This window comes from Lissotriton helveticus, chromosome 3_1 (genome assembly GCF_964261635.1).
Source record: "Lissotriton helveticus chromosome 3_1, aLisHel1.1, whole genome shotgun sequence".
NCBI classification, from domain to species: Eukaryota; Metazoa; Chordata; class Amphibia; order Caudata; family Salamandridae; genus Lissotriton; species Lissotriton helveticus.
In genome coordinates, this window is record NC_136061.1 from 1,281,734,073 (window position 1) to 1,281,750,600 (window position 16,528).

A 16,528-nucleotide genomic window follows, 5' to 3' on the forward strand; every position below is an offset into this window, starting at 1 on the left:
TCCCCCCCCTACCCGTGGCCGTTCCGTGCAGCGTCGCCCAAGGAGTGTTTTGCCCTATATGTATGCAGCACTTTCTGGGTCTCGGGTAAGCCATCTTGTCTCTGTTTTGTTGTCTAATGCTTGTTTTTGTTCCTTTTACAGGTCCCCCCCGGCCCGTGGCCGTTCCGTGCAGCGTCCTGCAAGGAGTGTTTTGCCCGGTATGTATGCAGCTGTTTGCGGGTCTCAGGTAAGCCATCTTGTCTCCGTTTGTTGTCTAATGCTTGTTTTTGTTCCTTTTACAGATCCCCCCCGGCCTGTGGCCGTTCGGTGCAGCGTCGTGCAAGGAGTGTTTTGCCCGGTATGTATGCAGCACTTTCTGGGTCTCGGGTTAGCCATCTTGTCTCTGTTTTGTTGTCTAATGCTTGTTTTTGTTCCTTTTACAGGTCCCCCCCGGCCCGTGGCCGTTCCGTGCAGCGTCGTGCAAGGAGTGTTTTGCCTGGTACGTATACAGCTGTTTGCGGGTCTCAGGTAAGCCATCTTGTCTCTGTTTTGTTGTCTAATGCTTGTTTTTGTTCCTTTTACAGGTCCCCCCCGGCCCGTGGCCGTTCCGTGCAGCGTCGTGCAAGGAGTGTTTTTGCCCGGTACGTATACAGCTGTTTGCGGGTCTCAGGTAAGCCATCTTGTCTCTGTTTTGTTGTCTAATGCTTGTTTTTGTTCCTTTTACAGGTCCCCCCCAGCCCGTGGCCGTTCCGTGCAGCGTCGTGCAAGGAGTGTTTTGCCTGGTACGTATACAGCTGTTTGCGGGTCTCAGGTAAGCCATCTTGTCTCTGTTTTGTTGTCTAATGCTTGTTTTTGTTCCTTTTACAGGTCCCCCCCGGCCCGTGGCCGTTCCGTGCAGCGTCGTGCAAGGAGTGTTTTGCCCGGTATGTATACAGCTGTTTGCGGGTCCCAGGTAAGCCATCTTGTCTCTGTTTTGTTGTCTAATGCTTGTTTTTGTTCCTTTTACAGGTCCCCCCCGGCCCGTGGCCGTTCCGTGCAGCGTCGTGCAAGGAGTGTTTTGCCCCGTATGTATGCAGCTGTTTGCGGGTCTCAGGTAAGCCATCTTGTCTCTGTTTGTTGTCTAATGCTTGTTTTTGTTCCTTTTACAGGTCCCCCCCGGCCCGTGGCCGTTCCGTGCAGCGTCGTGCAAGGACTGTTTTGCCCGGTATGTATGCAGCACTTTCTGGGTCTCGGGTAAGCCATCTTGTCTCTGTTTTGTTGTCTAATGCTTGTTTTTGATCCTTTTACAGGTCCCCCCTGGCCCGTGGCCGTTACGTGCAGCGTCGTGCAAGGAGTGTTTTGCCCGGTATGTATGCAGCACTTTCTGGGTCTCGGGTTAGCCATCTTGTCTCTGTTTTGTTGTCTAATGCTTGTTTTTGTTCCTTTTACAGTTCCCCCCCGGCCCGTTGCCGTTCCGTGCAGCGTCGTGCAAGGAGTGTTTTGCCCGGTATGTACACAGCTGTTTGCGGGTCTCAGGTAAGACATCTTGTCTCTGTTTTGTTGTCTAATGCTTGTTTTTGTTCCTTTTACAGGTCCCCCCCGGACCGTGGCCGTTCCGTGCATCGTCGTGCAAGGAGTGTTTTGCCCAGTATGTATGCAGCTGTTTGCGGGTCTCAGGTAAGCCATCTTGTCCTGTTTGTTGTCTAATGCTTGTTTTTGTTCCTTTTACAGATCCCCCCGGCCCGTGGCCGTTCCGTGCAGCGTCGTGCAAGGAGTGTTTTGCCCGGTATGTATGCAGCACTTTCTGGGTCTCGGGTTAGCCATCTTGTCTCTGTTTTGTTGTCTAATGCTTGTTTTTGTTCCTTTTGATGGTCCCCCCCGGCCCGTGGCCCTTCCGTGCAGCATCGTGCAAGGAGTGTTTTGCCCGGTATGTATGCAGCAGTTTGCGGGTCTCAGGTAAGCCATCTTGTCTCTGTTTTGTTGTCTAATGCTTGTTTTTGTTCCTTTTACAGGTCCCCCCCGGCCCGTGGCCGTTCCGTGCAGCGTCGTGCAAGGAGTGTTTTTGCCCGGTATGTACATAGCTGTTTGCAGGTCTCAGGAAAGCCATTTTGTCTCTGTTTTGTTGTCTAATGCTTGTTTTTGTTCCTTTTACAGGTCCCCCCCGGCCCGAGGCCGTTCCGTGCAGCGTCGTGCAAGGAGTGTTTTGCCCGGTATGTTGTTTGCGGGTCTCAGGTAAGCCATCTTGTCTCTGTTTTGTTGTCTAATGCTTGTTTTTGTTCCTTTTACAGGTCCGGCCCGTGGCCGTTCCGTGCAGCGTCGTGCAAGGAGTGTTTTGCCCGGTATGTTGTTTGCGGGTCTCAGGTAAGCCATCTTGTCTCTGTTTGTTGTCTAATGCTTGTTTTTGTTCCTTTTACAGATCCCCCTGTCCCGTGGCCGTTCCGTGCAGCGTCGTGCAAGGAGTGTTTTGCCTGGTATGTATAAAGCTGTTTGCGGGTCTCAGGTAAGCCATCCTGTCTCTGTTATGTTGTCTAATGCTTGTTTTTGTTCCTTTTACAGGTCCCCCCCGGCCCGTGGCCGTTCCGTGCAGCGTCGTGCAAGGAGTGTTTTGCCCGGTATGTATGCAGCTGTTTGCGGGTCTCAGGTAAGCCATCTTGTCTCTGTTTGTTGTCTAATGCTTGTTTTTGTTCCTTTTACAGATCCCCCCCGGCCCGTGGCCGTTCCGTGCAGCGTCGTGCAAGGAGTGTTTTGCCCGGTATGTATGCAGCACTTTCTGGGTCTCGGGTAAGCCATCTTGTCTCTGTTTTGTTGTCTAATGCTTGTTTTGGTTCCTTTTACAGGCCCCCCCGGCCCGTGGCCGTTCCGTGCAGCGTCGTGCAAGGAGTGTTTTGCCAGGTATGTATGCAGCTGTTTGCGGGTCTCAGGTAAGCCATCTTGTCTCCGCTTGTTGTCTAATGCTTGTTTTTGTTCCTTTTACAGAACCCCCCGGCCCGTGGCAGTTCCGTGCAGCGTCGTGCAAGGAGTATTTTGCCCTGTATGTATGGAGCACTTTCTGGGTCTCGGGTAAGCCATCTTGTCTCTGTTTTGTTGTCTAATGCTTGTTTTTGTTCCTTTTACAGGTCCCCCGTGGCCGTTCCGTGCAGCGTCGTGCAAGGAGTGTTTTGCCCGGTATGTATGCAGCAGTTTGCGGGTCTCAGATAAACCATCTTGTCTCTGTTTTGTTGTCTAATGCTTGTTTTTGTTCCTTTTACAGGTCCCCCCGGCCCGTGGCCGTTCCGTGCAGCGTCGTGCAAGGAGTGTTTTGCCCGGTATGTACACCGCTGTTTGCGGGTCTCAGGTAAGCCATCTTGTCTCTGTTTTGTTATCTAATGCTTGTTTTTGTTGCTTTTACAGGTCCCCCCCGGCCCGTGGCCGTTCCGTGCAGCGTCGTGCAAGGAGTGTTTTGCCCGGTATGTACACAGCTGTTTGCGGGTTTCAGGTAAGCCATCTTGTCTCTGTTTTGTTGTCTAATGCTTGTTTTTCTTCCTTTTACAGGTCCCGCCCGGCCCGTGGCCGTTCCGTGCAGCGTCGTGCAAGGAGTGTTTTGCCCGGTACGTATACAGCTGTTGGCGGGTCTCAGGTAAGCCATCTTGTCTCTGTTTTGTTGTCTAATGCTTGTTTTAGTTCCTTTTACAGGTCCCCCCCGGCCCGTGGCCGTTCCGTGCAGCGTCGTGCAGGGAGTGTTTTGCCCGGTATGTATGCAGCTGTTTGCGGGTCTCAGGTAAGCCATCTTGTCTCTGTTTGTTGTCTAATGCTTGTTTTTGTTTCTTTTACAGATCCCCCCCGGCCCGTGGCCGTTCCGTGCAGCGTCGTGCAAGGAGTGTTTTGCCCGGTATGTATGCAGCACTTTCTGGGTCTCGGGTAAGCCATCTTGTCTCTGTTTTGTTGTCTAATGCTTGTTTTTTTTCCTTTTACGGGTCCCCCCCGGCCCGTGGCCGTTCCGTGCAGCGTCGTGCAAGGAGTGTTTTGCCCGGTATGTACACAGCTGTTTGCGGGTTTCAGGTAAGCCATCTTGTCTCTGTTTGTTGTCTAATGCTTGTTTTTGTTCCTTTTACAGGTCCCCTCCGGCCCGTGGCCGTTCCGTGCAGCGTCGTGCAAGGACTGTTTTGCCCGGTATGTATGCAGCACTTTCTGGGTCTCGGGTAAGCCATCTTGTCTCTGTTTTGTTGTCTAATGCTTGTTTTTGATCCTTTTACAGGTCCCCCCTGGCCCGTGGCCGTTACGTGCAGCGTCGTGCAAGGAGTGTTTTGCCCGGTATGTATGCAGCACTTTCTGGGTCTCGGGTTAGCCATCTTGTCTCTGTTTTGTTGTCTAATGCTTGTTTTTGTTCCTTTTACAGGTCCCCCCCGGCCCGTTGCCGTTCCGTGCAGCGTCGTGCAAGGAGTGTTTTGCCCGGTATGTACACAGCTGTTTGCGGGTCTCAGGTAAGCCATCTTGTCTCCGTTTGTTGTCTAATGCTTGTTTTTGTTCCTTTTACAAATCCCCCCCCCGGCCCGTGGCCGTTCCGTGCAGCGTCGTGCAAGGAGTGTTTTGCCCGGTATGTATGCAGCACTTTCTGGGTCTCGGGTTAGCCATCTTGTCTCTGTTTTGTTGTCTAATGCTTGTTTTTGTTCCTTTTACAGTTCCCCCCCGGCCCGTTGCCGTTCCGTGCAGCGTCGTGCAAGGAGTGTTTTGCCCGGTATGTACACAGCTGTTTGCGGGTCTCAGGTAAGCCATCTTGTCTCTGTTTTGTTGTCTAATGCTTGTTTTTGTTCCTTTTACAGGTCCCCCCCGGACCGTGGCCGTTCCGTGCATCGTCGTGCAAGGAGTGTTTTGCCCAGTATGTATGCAGCTGTTTGCGGGTCTCAGGTAAGCCATCTTGTCCTGTTTGTTGTCTAATGCTTGTTTTTGTTCCTTTTACAGATCCCCCCGGCCCGTGGCCGTTCCGTGCAGCGTCGTGCAAGGAGTGTTTTGCCCGGTATGTATGCAGCACTTTCTGGGTCTCGGGTTAGCCATCTTGTCTCTGTTTTGTTGTCTAATGCTTGTTTTTGTTCCTTTTGATGGTCCCCCCCGGCCCGTGGCCCTTCCGTGCAGCATCGTGCAAGGAGTGTTTTGCCCGGTATGTATGCAGCAGTTTGCGGGTCTCAGGTAAGCCATCTTGTCTCTGTTTTGTTGTCTAATGCTTGTTTTTGTTCCTTTTACAGGTCCCCCCCGGCCCGTGGCCGTTCCGTGCAGCGTCGTGCAAGGAGTGTTTTTGCCCGGTATGTACATAGCTGTTTGCGGGTCTCAGGAAAGCCATTTTGTCTCTGTTTTGTTGTCTAATGCTTGTTTTTGTTCCTTTTACAGGTCCCCCCCGGCCCGAGGCCGTTCCGTGCAGCGTCGTGCAAGGAGTGTTTTGCCCGGTATGTTGTTTGCGGGTCTCAGGTAAGCCATCTTGTCTCTGTTTTGTTGTCTAATGCTTGTTTTTGTTCCTTTTACAGGTCCGGCCCGTGGCCGTTCCGTGCAGCGTCGTGCAAGGAGTGTTTTGCCCGGTATGTTGTTTGCGGGTCTCAGGTAAGCCATCTTGTCTCTGTTTGTTGTCTAATGCTTGTTTTTGTTCCTTTTACAGATCCCCCTGTCCCGTGGCCGTTCCGTGCAGCGTCGTGCAAGGAGTGTTTTGCCTGGTATGTATAAAGCTGTTTGCGGGTCTCAGGTAAGCCATCCTGTCTCTGTTATGTTGTCTAATGCTTGTTTTTGTTCCTTTTACAGGTCCCCCCCGGCCCGTGGCCGTTCCGTGCAGCGTCGTGCAAGGAGTGTTTTGCCCGGTATGTATGCAGCTGTTTGTGGGTCTCAGGTAAGCCATCTTGTCTCTGTTTGTTGTCTAATGCTTGTTTTTGTTCCTTTTACAGATCCCCCCCGGCCCGTGGCCGTTCCGTGCAGCGTCGTGCAAGGAGTGTTTTGCCCGGTATGTATGCAGCACTTTCTGGGTCTCGGGTAAGCCATCTTGTCTCTGTTTTGTTGTCTAATGCTTGTTTTTGTTCCTTTTACAGGCCCCCCCGGCCCGTGGCCGTTCCGTGCAGCGTCGTGCAAGGAGTGTTTTGCCAGGTATGTATGCAGCTGTTTGCGGGTCTCAGGTAAGCCATCTTGTCTCCGTTTGTTGTCTAATGCTTGTTTTTGTTCCTTTTACAGAACCCCCCGGCCCGTGGCAGTTCCGTGCAGCGTCGTGCAAGGAGTATTTTGCCCTGTATGTATGGAGCACTTTCTGGGTCTCGGGTAAGCCATCTTGTCTCTGTTTTGTTGTCTAATGCTTGTTTTTGTTCCTTTTACAGGTCCCCCGTGGCCGTTCCGTGCAGCGTCGTGCAAGGAGTGTTTTGCCCGGTATGTATACAGCTGTTTGCGGGTCTCAGGTAAGCCATCTTGTCTCTGTTTTGTTGTCTAATGCTTGTTTTTGTTCCTTTTACAGGTCCCCCCGGCCCGTGGCCGTTCCGTGCAGCGTCGTGCAAGGAGTGTTTTGCCCGGTATGTACACCGCTGTTTGCGGGTCTCAGGTAAGCCATCTTGTCTCTGTTTTGTTATCTAATGCTTGTTTTTGTTGCTTTTACAGGTCCCCCCCGGCCCGTGGCCGTTCCGTGCAGCGTCGTGCAAGGAGTGTTTTGCCCGGTATGTACACAGCTGTTTGCGGGTTTCAGGTAAGCCATCTTGTCTCTGTTTTGTTGTCTAATGCTTGTTTTTGTTCCTTTTACAGGTCCCCCCCGGCCCGTGGCCGTTCAGTGCAGCATCGTGCAAGGAGTGTTTTGCCTGGTACGTATACAGCTGTTTGCGGGTCTCAGGTAATCCATCTTGTCTCTGTTTTGTTGTCTAATGCTTGTTTCTGTTCCTTTTACAGGTCCCCCCCGGCCCGTGGCCGTTCCGTGCAGCATCGTGCAAGGAGTGTTTTGCCCGGTATGTATACAGCTGTTTGCGGGTCTCAGGTAAGCCATCTTGTCTCTGTTTTGTTGTCTAATGCTTGTTTTTGTTCCTTTTACAGGTCCCCCCCGGCCCGTGGCCGTTCCGTGCAGCATCGTGCAAGGAGTGTTTTGCCCGGTATGTATGCAGCAGTTTGCGGGTCTCAGGTAAGCCATCTTGTCTCTGTTTTGTTGTCTAATGCTTGTTTTTGTTCCTTTTACAGGCCCCCCCGGCCCGTGGCCGTTCCGTGCAGCGTCGTGCAAGGAGTGTTTTGCCAGGTATGTATGCAGCTGTTTGCGGGTCTCAGGTAAGCCATCTTGTCTCCGTTTGTTGTCTAATGCTTGTTTTTGTTCCTTTTACAGAACCCCCCGGCCCGTGGCAGTTCCGTGCAGCGTCGTGCAAGGAGTATTTTGCCCTGTATGTATGGAGCACTTTCTGGGTCTCGGGTAAGCCATCTTGTCTCTGTTTTGTTGTCTAATGCTTGTTTTTGTTCCTTTTACAGGTCCCCCGTGGCCGTTCCGTGCAGCGTCGTGCAAGGAGTGTTTTGCCCGGTATGTATACAGCTGTTTGCGGGTCTCAGGTAAGCCATCTTGTCTCTATTTTGTTGTCTAATGCTTTTTTTTGTTCCTTTTACAGGTCCCCCCGGCCCGTGGCCGTTCCGTGCAGCGTCGTGCAAGGAGTGTTTTGCCCGGTATGTACACCGCTGTTTGCGGGTCTCAGGTAAGCCATCTTGTCTCTGTTTTGTTATCTAATGCTTGTTTTTGTTGCTTTTACAGGTCCCCCCCGGCCCGTGGCCGTTCCGTGCAGCGTCGTGCAAGGAGTGTTTTGCCCGGTATGTACACAGCTGTTTGCGGGTTTCAGGTAAGCCATCTTGTCTCTGTTTTGTTGTCTAATGCTTGTTTTTGTTCCTTTTACAGGTCCCCCCCGGCCCGTGGCCGTTCCGTGCAGCATCGTGCAAGGAGTGTTTTGCCTGGTACGTATACAGCTGTTTGCGGGTCTCAGGTAATCCATCTTGTCTCTGTTTTGTTGTCTAATGCTTGTTTTTGTTCCTTTTACAGGTCCCCCCCGGCCCGTGGCCGTTCCGTGCAGCATCGTGCAAGGAGTGTTTTGCCCGGTATGTATACAGCTGTTTGCGGGTCTCAGGTAAGCCATCTTGTCTCTGTTTTGTTGTCTAATGCTTGTTTTTGTTCCTTTTACAGGTCCCCCCCGGCCCGTGGCCGTTCCGTGCAGCGTCGTACAAGGAGTGTTTTGCCCGGTATGTATGCAGCTATTTGCGGGTCTCAGGTAAGCCATCTTGTCTCTGTTTGTTGTCTAATGCTTGTTTTTGTTCCTTTTACAGGTCCCCCCGGCCCGTGGCCGTTCCGTGCAGCGTCGTGCAAGGAGTGTTTTGCCCGGTATGTATGCAGCACTTTCTGGGTCTCGGGAAAGCCATCTTGTCTCTGTTTTGTTGTCTAATGCTTGTTTTTGTTCCTTTTACAGGTCCCCCCCGGCCCGTGGCCGTTACGTGCAGCGTCGTGCAAGGAGTGTTTTGCCCGGTATGTATACAGCTGTTTGCGGGTCTCAGGTAAGCCATCTTGTCTCTGTTTTGTTGTCTAATGCTTGTTTTTCTTCCTTTTACAGGTCCCCCCCGGCCCGTGGCCGTTCCGTGCAGCGTCGTGCAAGGAGTGTTTTGCCCGGTATGTATGCAGCTATTTGCGGGTCTCAGGTATGCCATCTTGTCTCTGTTTGTTGTCTAATGCTTGTTTTTGTTCCTTTTACAGGTCCCCCCGGCCCGTGGCCGTTCCGTGCAGCGTTGTGCAAGGAGTGTTTTGCCCGGTATGTATGCAGCACTTTCTGGGTCTCGGGAAAGCCATCTTGTCTCTGTTTTGTTGTCTAATGCTTGTTTTTGTTCCTTTTACAGGTCCCCCCCGGCCCGTGGCCGTTACGTGCAGAGTCGTGCAAGGAGTGTTTTGCCCGGTATGCATGCAGCTGTTTGCGGGTCTCAGGTAAGTCATCTTGTCTCCGTTTGTTGTCTAATGCTTGTTTTTGTTCCTTTTACAAATCCCCCCCCGGCCCGTTGCCGTTCCGTGCAGCGTCGTGCAAGGAGTGTTTTGCCCGGTATGTATGCAGCACTTTCTGGGTCTCGGGTTAGCCATCTTGTCTCTGTTTTGTTGTCTAATGCTTGTTTTTGTTCCTTTTACAGGTCCCCCCCGGCCCGTGGCCGTTCCGTGCAGCGTCGTGCAAGGAGTGTTTTGCCCGGTATGTATACAGCTGTTTGCGGGTCTCAGGTAAGCCATCTTGTCCCTGTTTTGTTGTCTAATGCTTGTTTTTGTTCCTTTTACAGGTCCCCCCCGGCCCGTGGCCGTTCCGTGCAGCGTCGTGCAAGGAGTATTTTGCCCGGTATGTATGCAGCTATTTGCGGGTCTCAGGTAAGCCATCTTGTCTCTGTTTGTTGTCTAATGCTTGTTTTTGTTCCTTTTACAGGTCCCCCCGGCCCGTGGCCGTTCCGTGCAGCGTCGTGCAAGGAGTGTTTTGCCCGGTATGTATGCAGCACTTTCTGGGTCTCAGGAAAGCCATCTTGTCTCTGTTTTGTTGTCTAATGCTTGTTTTTGTTCCTTTTACAGGTCCCCCCCGGCCCGTGGCCGTTACGTGCAGCGTCGTGCAAGGAGTGTTTTGCCCGGTATGTATGCAGCTGTTTGCGGGTCTCAGGTAAGCCATCTTGTCTCCGTTTGTTGTCTAATGCTTGTTTTTGTTCCTTTTACATATCCCCCCCCGGCCCGTGGCCGTTCCGTGCAGCGTCGTGCAAGGAGTGTTTTGCCCGGTATGTATGCAGCACTTTCTGGGTCTCGGGTTAGCCATCTTGTCTCTGTTTTGTTGTCTAATGCTTGTTTTTGTTCCTTTTACAGTTCCCCCCCGGCCCGTTGCCGTTCCGTGCAGCGTCGTGCAAGGAGTGTTTTGCCCGGTATGTACACAGCTGTTTGCGGGTCTCAGGTAAGCCATCTTGTCTCTGTTTTGTTGTCTAATGCTTGTTTTTGTTCCTTTTACAGGTCCCCCCCGGACCGTGGCCGTTCCGTGCATCGTCGTGCAAGGAGTGTTTTGCCCAGTATGTATGCAGCTGTTTGCGGGTCTCAGGTAAGCCATCTTGTCCTGTTTGTTGTCTAATGCTTGTTTTTGTTCCTTTTACAGATCCCCCCGGCCCGTGGCCGTTCCGTGCAGCGTCGTGCAAGGAGTGTTTTGCCCGGTATGTATGCAGCACTTTCTGGGTCTCGGGTTAGCCATCTTGTCTCTGTTTTGTTGTCTAATGCTTGTTTTTGTTCCTTTTGATGGTCCCCCCCGGCCCGTGGCCCTTCCGTGCAGCATCGTGCAAGGAGTGTTTTGCCCGGTATGTATGCAGCAGTTTGCGGGTCTCAGGTAAGCCATCTTGTCTCTGTTTTGTTGTCTAATGCTTGTTTTTGTTCCTTTTACAGGTCCCCCCGGCCCGTGGCCGTTCCGTGCAGCGTCGTGCAAGGAGTGTTTTTGCCCGGTATGTACATAGCTGTTTGCGGGTCTCAGGAAAGCCATTTTGTCTCTGTTTTGTTGTCTAATGCTTGTTTTTGTTCCTTTTACAGGTCCCCCCCGGCCCGAGGCCGTTCCGTGCAGCGTCGTGCAAGGAGTGTTTTGCCCGGTATGTTGTTTGCGGGTCTCAGGTAAGCCATCTTGTCTCTGTTTTGTTGTCTAATGCTTGTTTTTGTTCCTTTTACAGGTCCGGCCCGTGGCCGTTCCGTGCAGCGTCGTGCAAGGAGTGTTTTGCCCGGTATGTTGTTTGCGGGTCTCAGGTAAGCCATCTTGTCTCTGTTTGTTGTCTAATGCTTGTTTTTGTTCCTTTTACAGATCCCCCTGTCCCGTGGCCGTTCCGTGCAGCGTCGTGCAAGGAGTGTTTTGCCTGGTATGTATAAAGCTGTTTGCGGGTCTCAGGTAAGCCATCCTGTCTCTGTTATGTTGTCTAATGCTTGTTTTTGTTCCTTTTACAGGTCCCCCCCGGCCCGTGGCCGTTCCGTGCAGCGTCGTGCAAGGAGTGTTTTGCCCGGTATGTATGCAGCTGTTTGCGGGTCTCAGGTAAGCCATCTTGTCTCTGTTTGTTGTCTAATGCTTGTTTTTGTTCCTTTTACAGATCCCCCCCGGCCCGTGGCCGTTCCGTGCAGCGTCGTGCAAGGAGTGTTTTGCCCGGTATGTATGCAGCACTTTCTGGGTCTCGGGTAAGCCATCTTGTCTCTGTTTTGTTGTCTAATGCTTGTTTTTGTTCCTTTTACAGGCCCCCCCGGCCCGTGGCCGTTCCGTGCAGCGTCGTGCAAGGAGTGTTTTGCCAGGTATGTATGCAGCTGTTTGCGGGTCTCAGGTAAGCCATCTTGTCTCCGTTTGTTGTCTAATGCTTGTTTTTGTTCCTTTTACAGAACCCCCCGGCCCGTGGCAGTTCCGTGCAGCGTCGTGCAAGGAGTATTTTGCCCTGTATGTATGGAGCACTTTCTGGGTCTCGGGTAAGCCATCTTGTCTCTGTTTTGTTGTCTAATGCTTGTTTTTGTTCCTTTTACAGGTCCCCCGTGGCCGTTCCGTGCAGCGTCGTGCAAGGAGTGTTTTGCCCGGTATGTATACAGCTGTTTGCGGGTCTCAGGTAAGCCATCTTGTCTCTGTTTTGTTGTCTAATGCTTGTTTTTGTTCCTTTTACAGGTCCCCCCCGGCCCGTGGCCGTTCCGTGCAGCGTCGTGCAAGGAGTGTTTTGCCCGGTATGTATGCAGCACTTTCTGGGTCTTGGGTTAGCCATCTTGTCTCTGTTTTGTTGTCTAATGCTTGTTTTTGTTCCTTTTACAGGTCCCCCCCCCCCCCGGCCCGTGGCCCTTCCGTGCAGCGTCGTGCAAGGAGTGTTTTGCCCGGTATGTATGCAGCAGTTTGCGGGTCTCAGATAAACCATCTTGTCTCTGTTTTGTTGTCTAATGCTTGTTTTTGTTCCTTTTACAGGTCCCCCCGGCCCGTGGCCGTTCCGTGCAGCGTCGTGCAAGGAGTGTTTTGCCCGGTATGTACACCGCTGTTTGCGGGTCTCAGGTAAGCCATCTTGTCTCTGTTTTGTTATCTAATGCTTGTTTTTGTTGCTTTTACAGGTCCCCCCCGGCCCGTGGCCGTTCCGTGCAGCGTCGTGCAAGGAGTGTTTTGCCCGGTATGTACACAGCTGTTTGCGGGTTTCAGGTAAGCCATCTTGTCTCTGTTTTGTTGTCTAATGCTTGTTTTTGTTCCTTTTACAGGTCCCCCCCGGCCCGTGGCCGTTCCGTGCAGCATCGTGCAAGGAGTGTTTTGCCTGGTACGTATACAGCTGTTTGCGGGTCTCAGGTAAGCCATCTTGTCTCTGTTTTGTTGTCTAATGCTTGTTTTTGTTCCTTTTACAGGTCCCCCCCGGCCCGTGGCCGTTCTGTGCAGCATCGTGCAAGGAGTGTTTTGCCCGGTATGTATACAGCTGTTTGCGGGTCTCAGGTAAGCCATCTTGTCTCTGTTTTGTTGTCTAATGCTTGTTTTTGTTCCTTTTACAGGTCCCCCCCGGCCCGTGGCCGTTCCGTGCAGCGTCGTGCAAGGAGTGTTTTGCCCGGTATGTATGCAGCTATTTGCGGGTCTCAGGTAAGCCATCTTGTCTCTGTTTGTTGTCTAATGCTTGTTTTTGTTCCTTTTACAGGTCCCCCCGGCCCGTGGCCGTTCCGTGCAGCGTCGTGCAAGGAGTGTTTTGCCCGGTATGTATGCAGCACTTTCTGGGTCTCGGGAAAGCCATCTTGTCTCTGTTTTGTTGTCTAATGCTTGTTTTTGTTCCTTTTACAGGTCCCCCCCGGCCCGTGGCCGTTACGTGCAGCGTCGTGCAAGGAGTGTTTTGCCCGGTATGTATACAGCTGTTTGCGGGTCTCAGGTAAGCCATCTTGTCTCTGTTTTGTTGTCTAATGCTTGTTTTTCTTCCTTTTACAGGTCCCCCCCGGCCCGTGGCCGTTCCGTGCAGCGTCGTGCAAGGAGTGTTTTGCCCGGTATGTATGCAGCTATTTGCGGGTCTCAGGTATGCCATCTTGTCTCTGTTTGTTGTCTAATGCTTGTTTTTGTTCCTTTTACAGGTCCCCCCGGCCCATGGCCGTTCCGTGCAGCGTTGTGCAAGGAGTGTTTTGCCCGGTATGTATGCAGCACTTTCTGGGTCTCGGGAAAGCCATCTTGTCTCTGTTTTGTTGTCTAATGCTTGTTTTTGTTCCTTTTACAGGTCCCCCCCGGCCCGCGGCCGTTCCGTGCAGCATCGTGCAAGGAGTGTTTTGCCCGGTATGTATACAGCTGTTTGCGGGTCTCAGGTAAGCCATCTTGTCTCTGTTTTGTTGTCTAATGCTTGTTTTTGTTCCTTTTACAGGTCCCCCCCGGCCCGTGGCCGTTTCTGTGCAGCGTCGTGCAAGGAGTGTTTTGCCCGGTATGTATGCAGCTATTTGCGGGTCTCAGGTAAGCCATCTTGTCTCTGTTTGTTGTCTAATGCTTGTTTTTGTTCCTTTTACAGGTCCCCCCGGCCCGTGGCCGTTCCGTGCAGCGTCGTGCAAGGAGTGTTTTGCCCGGTATGTATGCAGCACTTTCTGGGTCTCGGGAAAGCCATCTTGTCTCTGTTTTGTTGTCTAATGCTTGTTTTTGTTCCTTTTACAGGTCCCCCCCGGCCCGTGGCCGTTACGTGCAGCGTCGTGCAAGGAGTGTTTTGCCCGGTATGTATACAGCTGTTTGCGGGTCTCAGGTAAGCCATCTTGTCTCTGTTTTGTTGTCTAATGCTTGTTTTTTTCCTTTTACAGGTCCCCCCCGGCCCGTGGCCGTTCCGTGCAGCGTCGTGCAAGGAGTGTTTTGCCCGGTATGTATGCAGCTATTTGCGGGTCTCAGGTATGCCATCTTGTCTCTGTTTGTTGTCTAATGCTTGTTTTTGTTCCTTTTACAGGTCCCCCCGGCCCATGGCCGTTCCGTGCAGCGTTGTGCAAGGAGTGTTTTGCCCGGTATGTATGCAGCACTTTCTGGGTCTCGGGAAAGCCATCTTGTCTCTGTTTTGTTGTCTAATGCTTGTTTTTGTTCCTTTTACAGGTCCCCCCCGGCCCGTGGCCGTTACGTGCAGAGTCGTGCAAGGAGTGTTTTGCCCGGTATGCATGCAGCTGTTTGCGGGTCTCAGGTAAGTCATCTTGTCTCCGTTTGTTGTCTAATGCTTGTTTTTGTTCCTTTTACAAATCCCCCCCCGGCCCGTGGCCGTTCCGTGCAGCGTCGTGCAAGGAGTGTTTTGCCCGGTATGTATGCAGCACTTTCTGGGTCTCGGGTTAGCCATCTTGTCTCTGTTTTGTTGTCTAATGCTTGTTTTTGTTCCTTTTACAGGTCCCCCCCGGCCCGTGGCCGTTCCGTGCAGCGTCGTGCAAGGAGTGTTTTGCCCGGTATGTATACAGCTGTTTGCGGGTCTCAGGTAAGCCATCTTGTCCCTGTTTTGTTGTCTAATGCTTGTTTTTGTTTCTTTTACAGGTCCCCCCCGGCCCGTGGCCGTTCCGTGCAGCGTCGTGCAAGGAGTATTTTGCCCGGTATGTATGCAGCTATTTGCGGGTCTCAGGTAAGCCATCTTGTCTCTGTTTGTTGTCTAATGCTTGTTTTTGTTCCTTTTACAGGTCCCCCCGGCCCGTGGCCGTTCCGTGCAGCGTCGTGCAAGGAGTGTTTTGCCCGGTATGTATGCAGCACTTTCTGGGTCTCAGGAAAGCCATCTTGTCTCTGTTTTGTTGTCTAATGCTTGTTTTTGTTCCTTTTACAAGTCCCCCCCGGCCCGTGGCCGTTACGTGCAGCGTCGTGCAAGGAGTGTTTTGCCCGGTATGTATGCAGCTGTTTGCGGGTCTCAGGTAAGCCATCTTGTCTCCGTTTGTTGTCTAATGCTTGTTTTTGTTCCTTTTACATATCCCCCCCCGGCCCGTGGCCGTTCCGTGCAGCGTCGTGCAAGGAGTGTTTTGCCCGGTATGTATGCAGCACTTTCTGGGTCTCGGGTTAGCCATCTTGTCTCTGTTTTGTTGTCTAATTCTTGTCTTTGTTCCTTTTACAGGTCCCCCCCGGCCCGTTGCCGTTCCGTGCAGCGTCGTGCAAGGAGTGTTTTGCCCGATATGTACACAGCTGTTTGCGGGTCTCAGGTAAGCCATCTTGTCTCTGTTTTGTTGTCTAATGCTTGTTTTTGTTCCTTTTACAAGTCCCCCCCGGCCCGTGGCCGTTCCGTGCAGCGTAGTGCAAGGAGTGTTTTGCCCGGTACGTATACAGCTGTTTGAGGGTCTCAGGTAAGCCATCTTGTCTCTGTTTTGTTGTCTATTGCTTGTTTTTGTTCCTTTTACAGGTCCCCCCCGGACCGTGGCCGTTCCGTGCAGCGTCGTGCAAGGAGTGTTTTGCCCGGTATGTATGCAGCTGTTTGCGGGTCTCAGGTAAGCCATCTTGTCCTGTTTGTTGTCTAATGCTTGTTTTTATTTCTTTTACAGATCCCCCCCGGCCCGTGGCCTTTCCGTGCAGCGTCGTGCAAGGAGTGTTTTGCCCGGTATGTATGCAGCACTTTCTGGGTCTCGGGTAAGCCATCTTGTCTCTGTTTTGTTGTCTAATGCTTGTTTATGTTCCTTTTACAGGTCCCCCCGGCCCGTGGCCGTTCCGTGCAGCGTCGTGCAAGGAGTGTTTTGCCCGGTATGTATGCAGCTGTTTGCGGGTCTCAGGTAAGCCATCTTGTCTCCGTTTGTTGTCTAATGCTTGTTTTTGTTCCTTTTACAGATCCCCCCCGGCCCGTGGCCGTTCCGTGCAGCGTCGTGCAAGGAGTGTTTTGCCCGGTATGTATGCAGCACTTTCTGGGTCTCGGGTTAGCCATCTTGTCTCTGTTTTGTTGTCTAATGCTTGTTTTTGTTCCTTTTACAGGTCTTCCCCGGCCCGTGGCCCTTCCGTGCAGCGTCATGCAAGGAGTGTTTTGCCCGGTATGTATGCAGCAGTTTGCGGGTCTCAGGTAAGCCATCTTGTCTCTGTTTTGTTGTCTAATGCTTGTTTTTGTTCCTTTTACAGGTCCCCCCCGGCCCGTGGCCGTTACGTGCAGAGTCGTGCAAGGAGTGTTTTGCCCGGTATGCATGCAGCTGTTTGCGGGTCTCAGGTAAGTCATCTTGTCTCCGTTTGTTGTCTAATGCTTGTTTTTGTTCCTTTTACAAATCCCCCCCGGCCCGTGGCCGTTCCGTGCAGCGTCGTGCAAGGAGTGTTTTGCCCGGTATGTATGCAGCACTTTCTGGGTCTCGGGTTAGCCATCTTGTCTCTGTTTTGTTGTCTAATGCTTGTTTTTGTTCCTTTTACAGGTCCCCCCCGGCCCGTGGCCGTTCCGTGCAGCGTCGTGCAAGGAGTGTTTTGCCCGGTATGTATACAGCTGTTTGCGGGTCTCAGGTAAGCCATCTTGTCCCTGTTTTGTTGTCTAATGCTTGTTTTTGTTTCTTTTACAGGTCCCCCCCGGCCCGTGGCCGTTCCGTGCAGCGTCGTGCAAGGAGTATTTTGCCCGGTATGTATGCAGCTATTTGCGGGTCTCAGGTAAGCCATCTTGTCTCTGTTTGTTGTCTAATGCTTGTTTTTGTTCCTTTTACAGGTCCCCCCGGCCCGTGGCCGTTCCG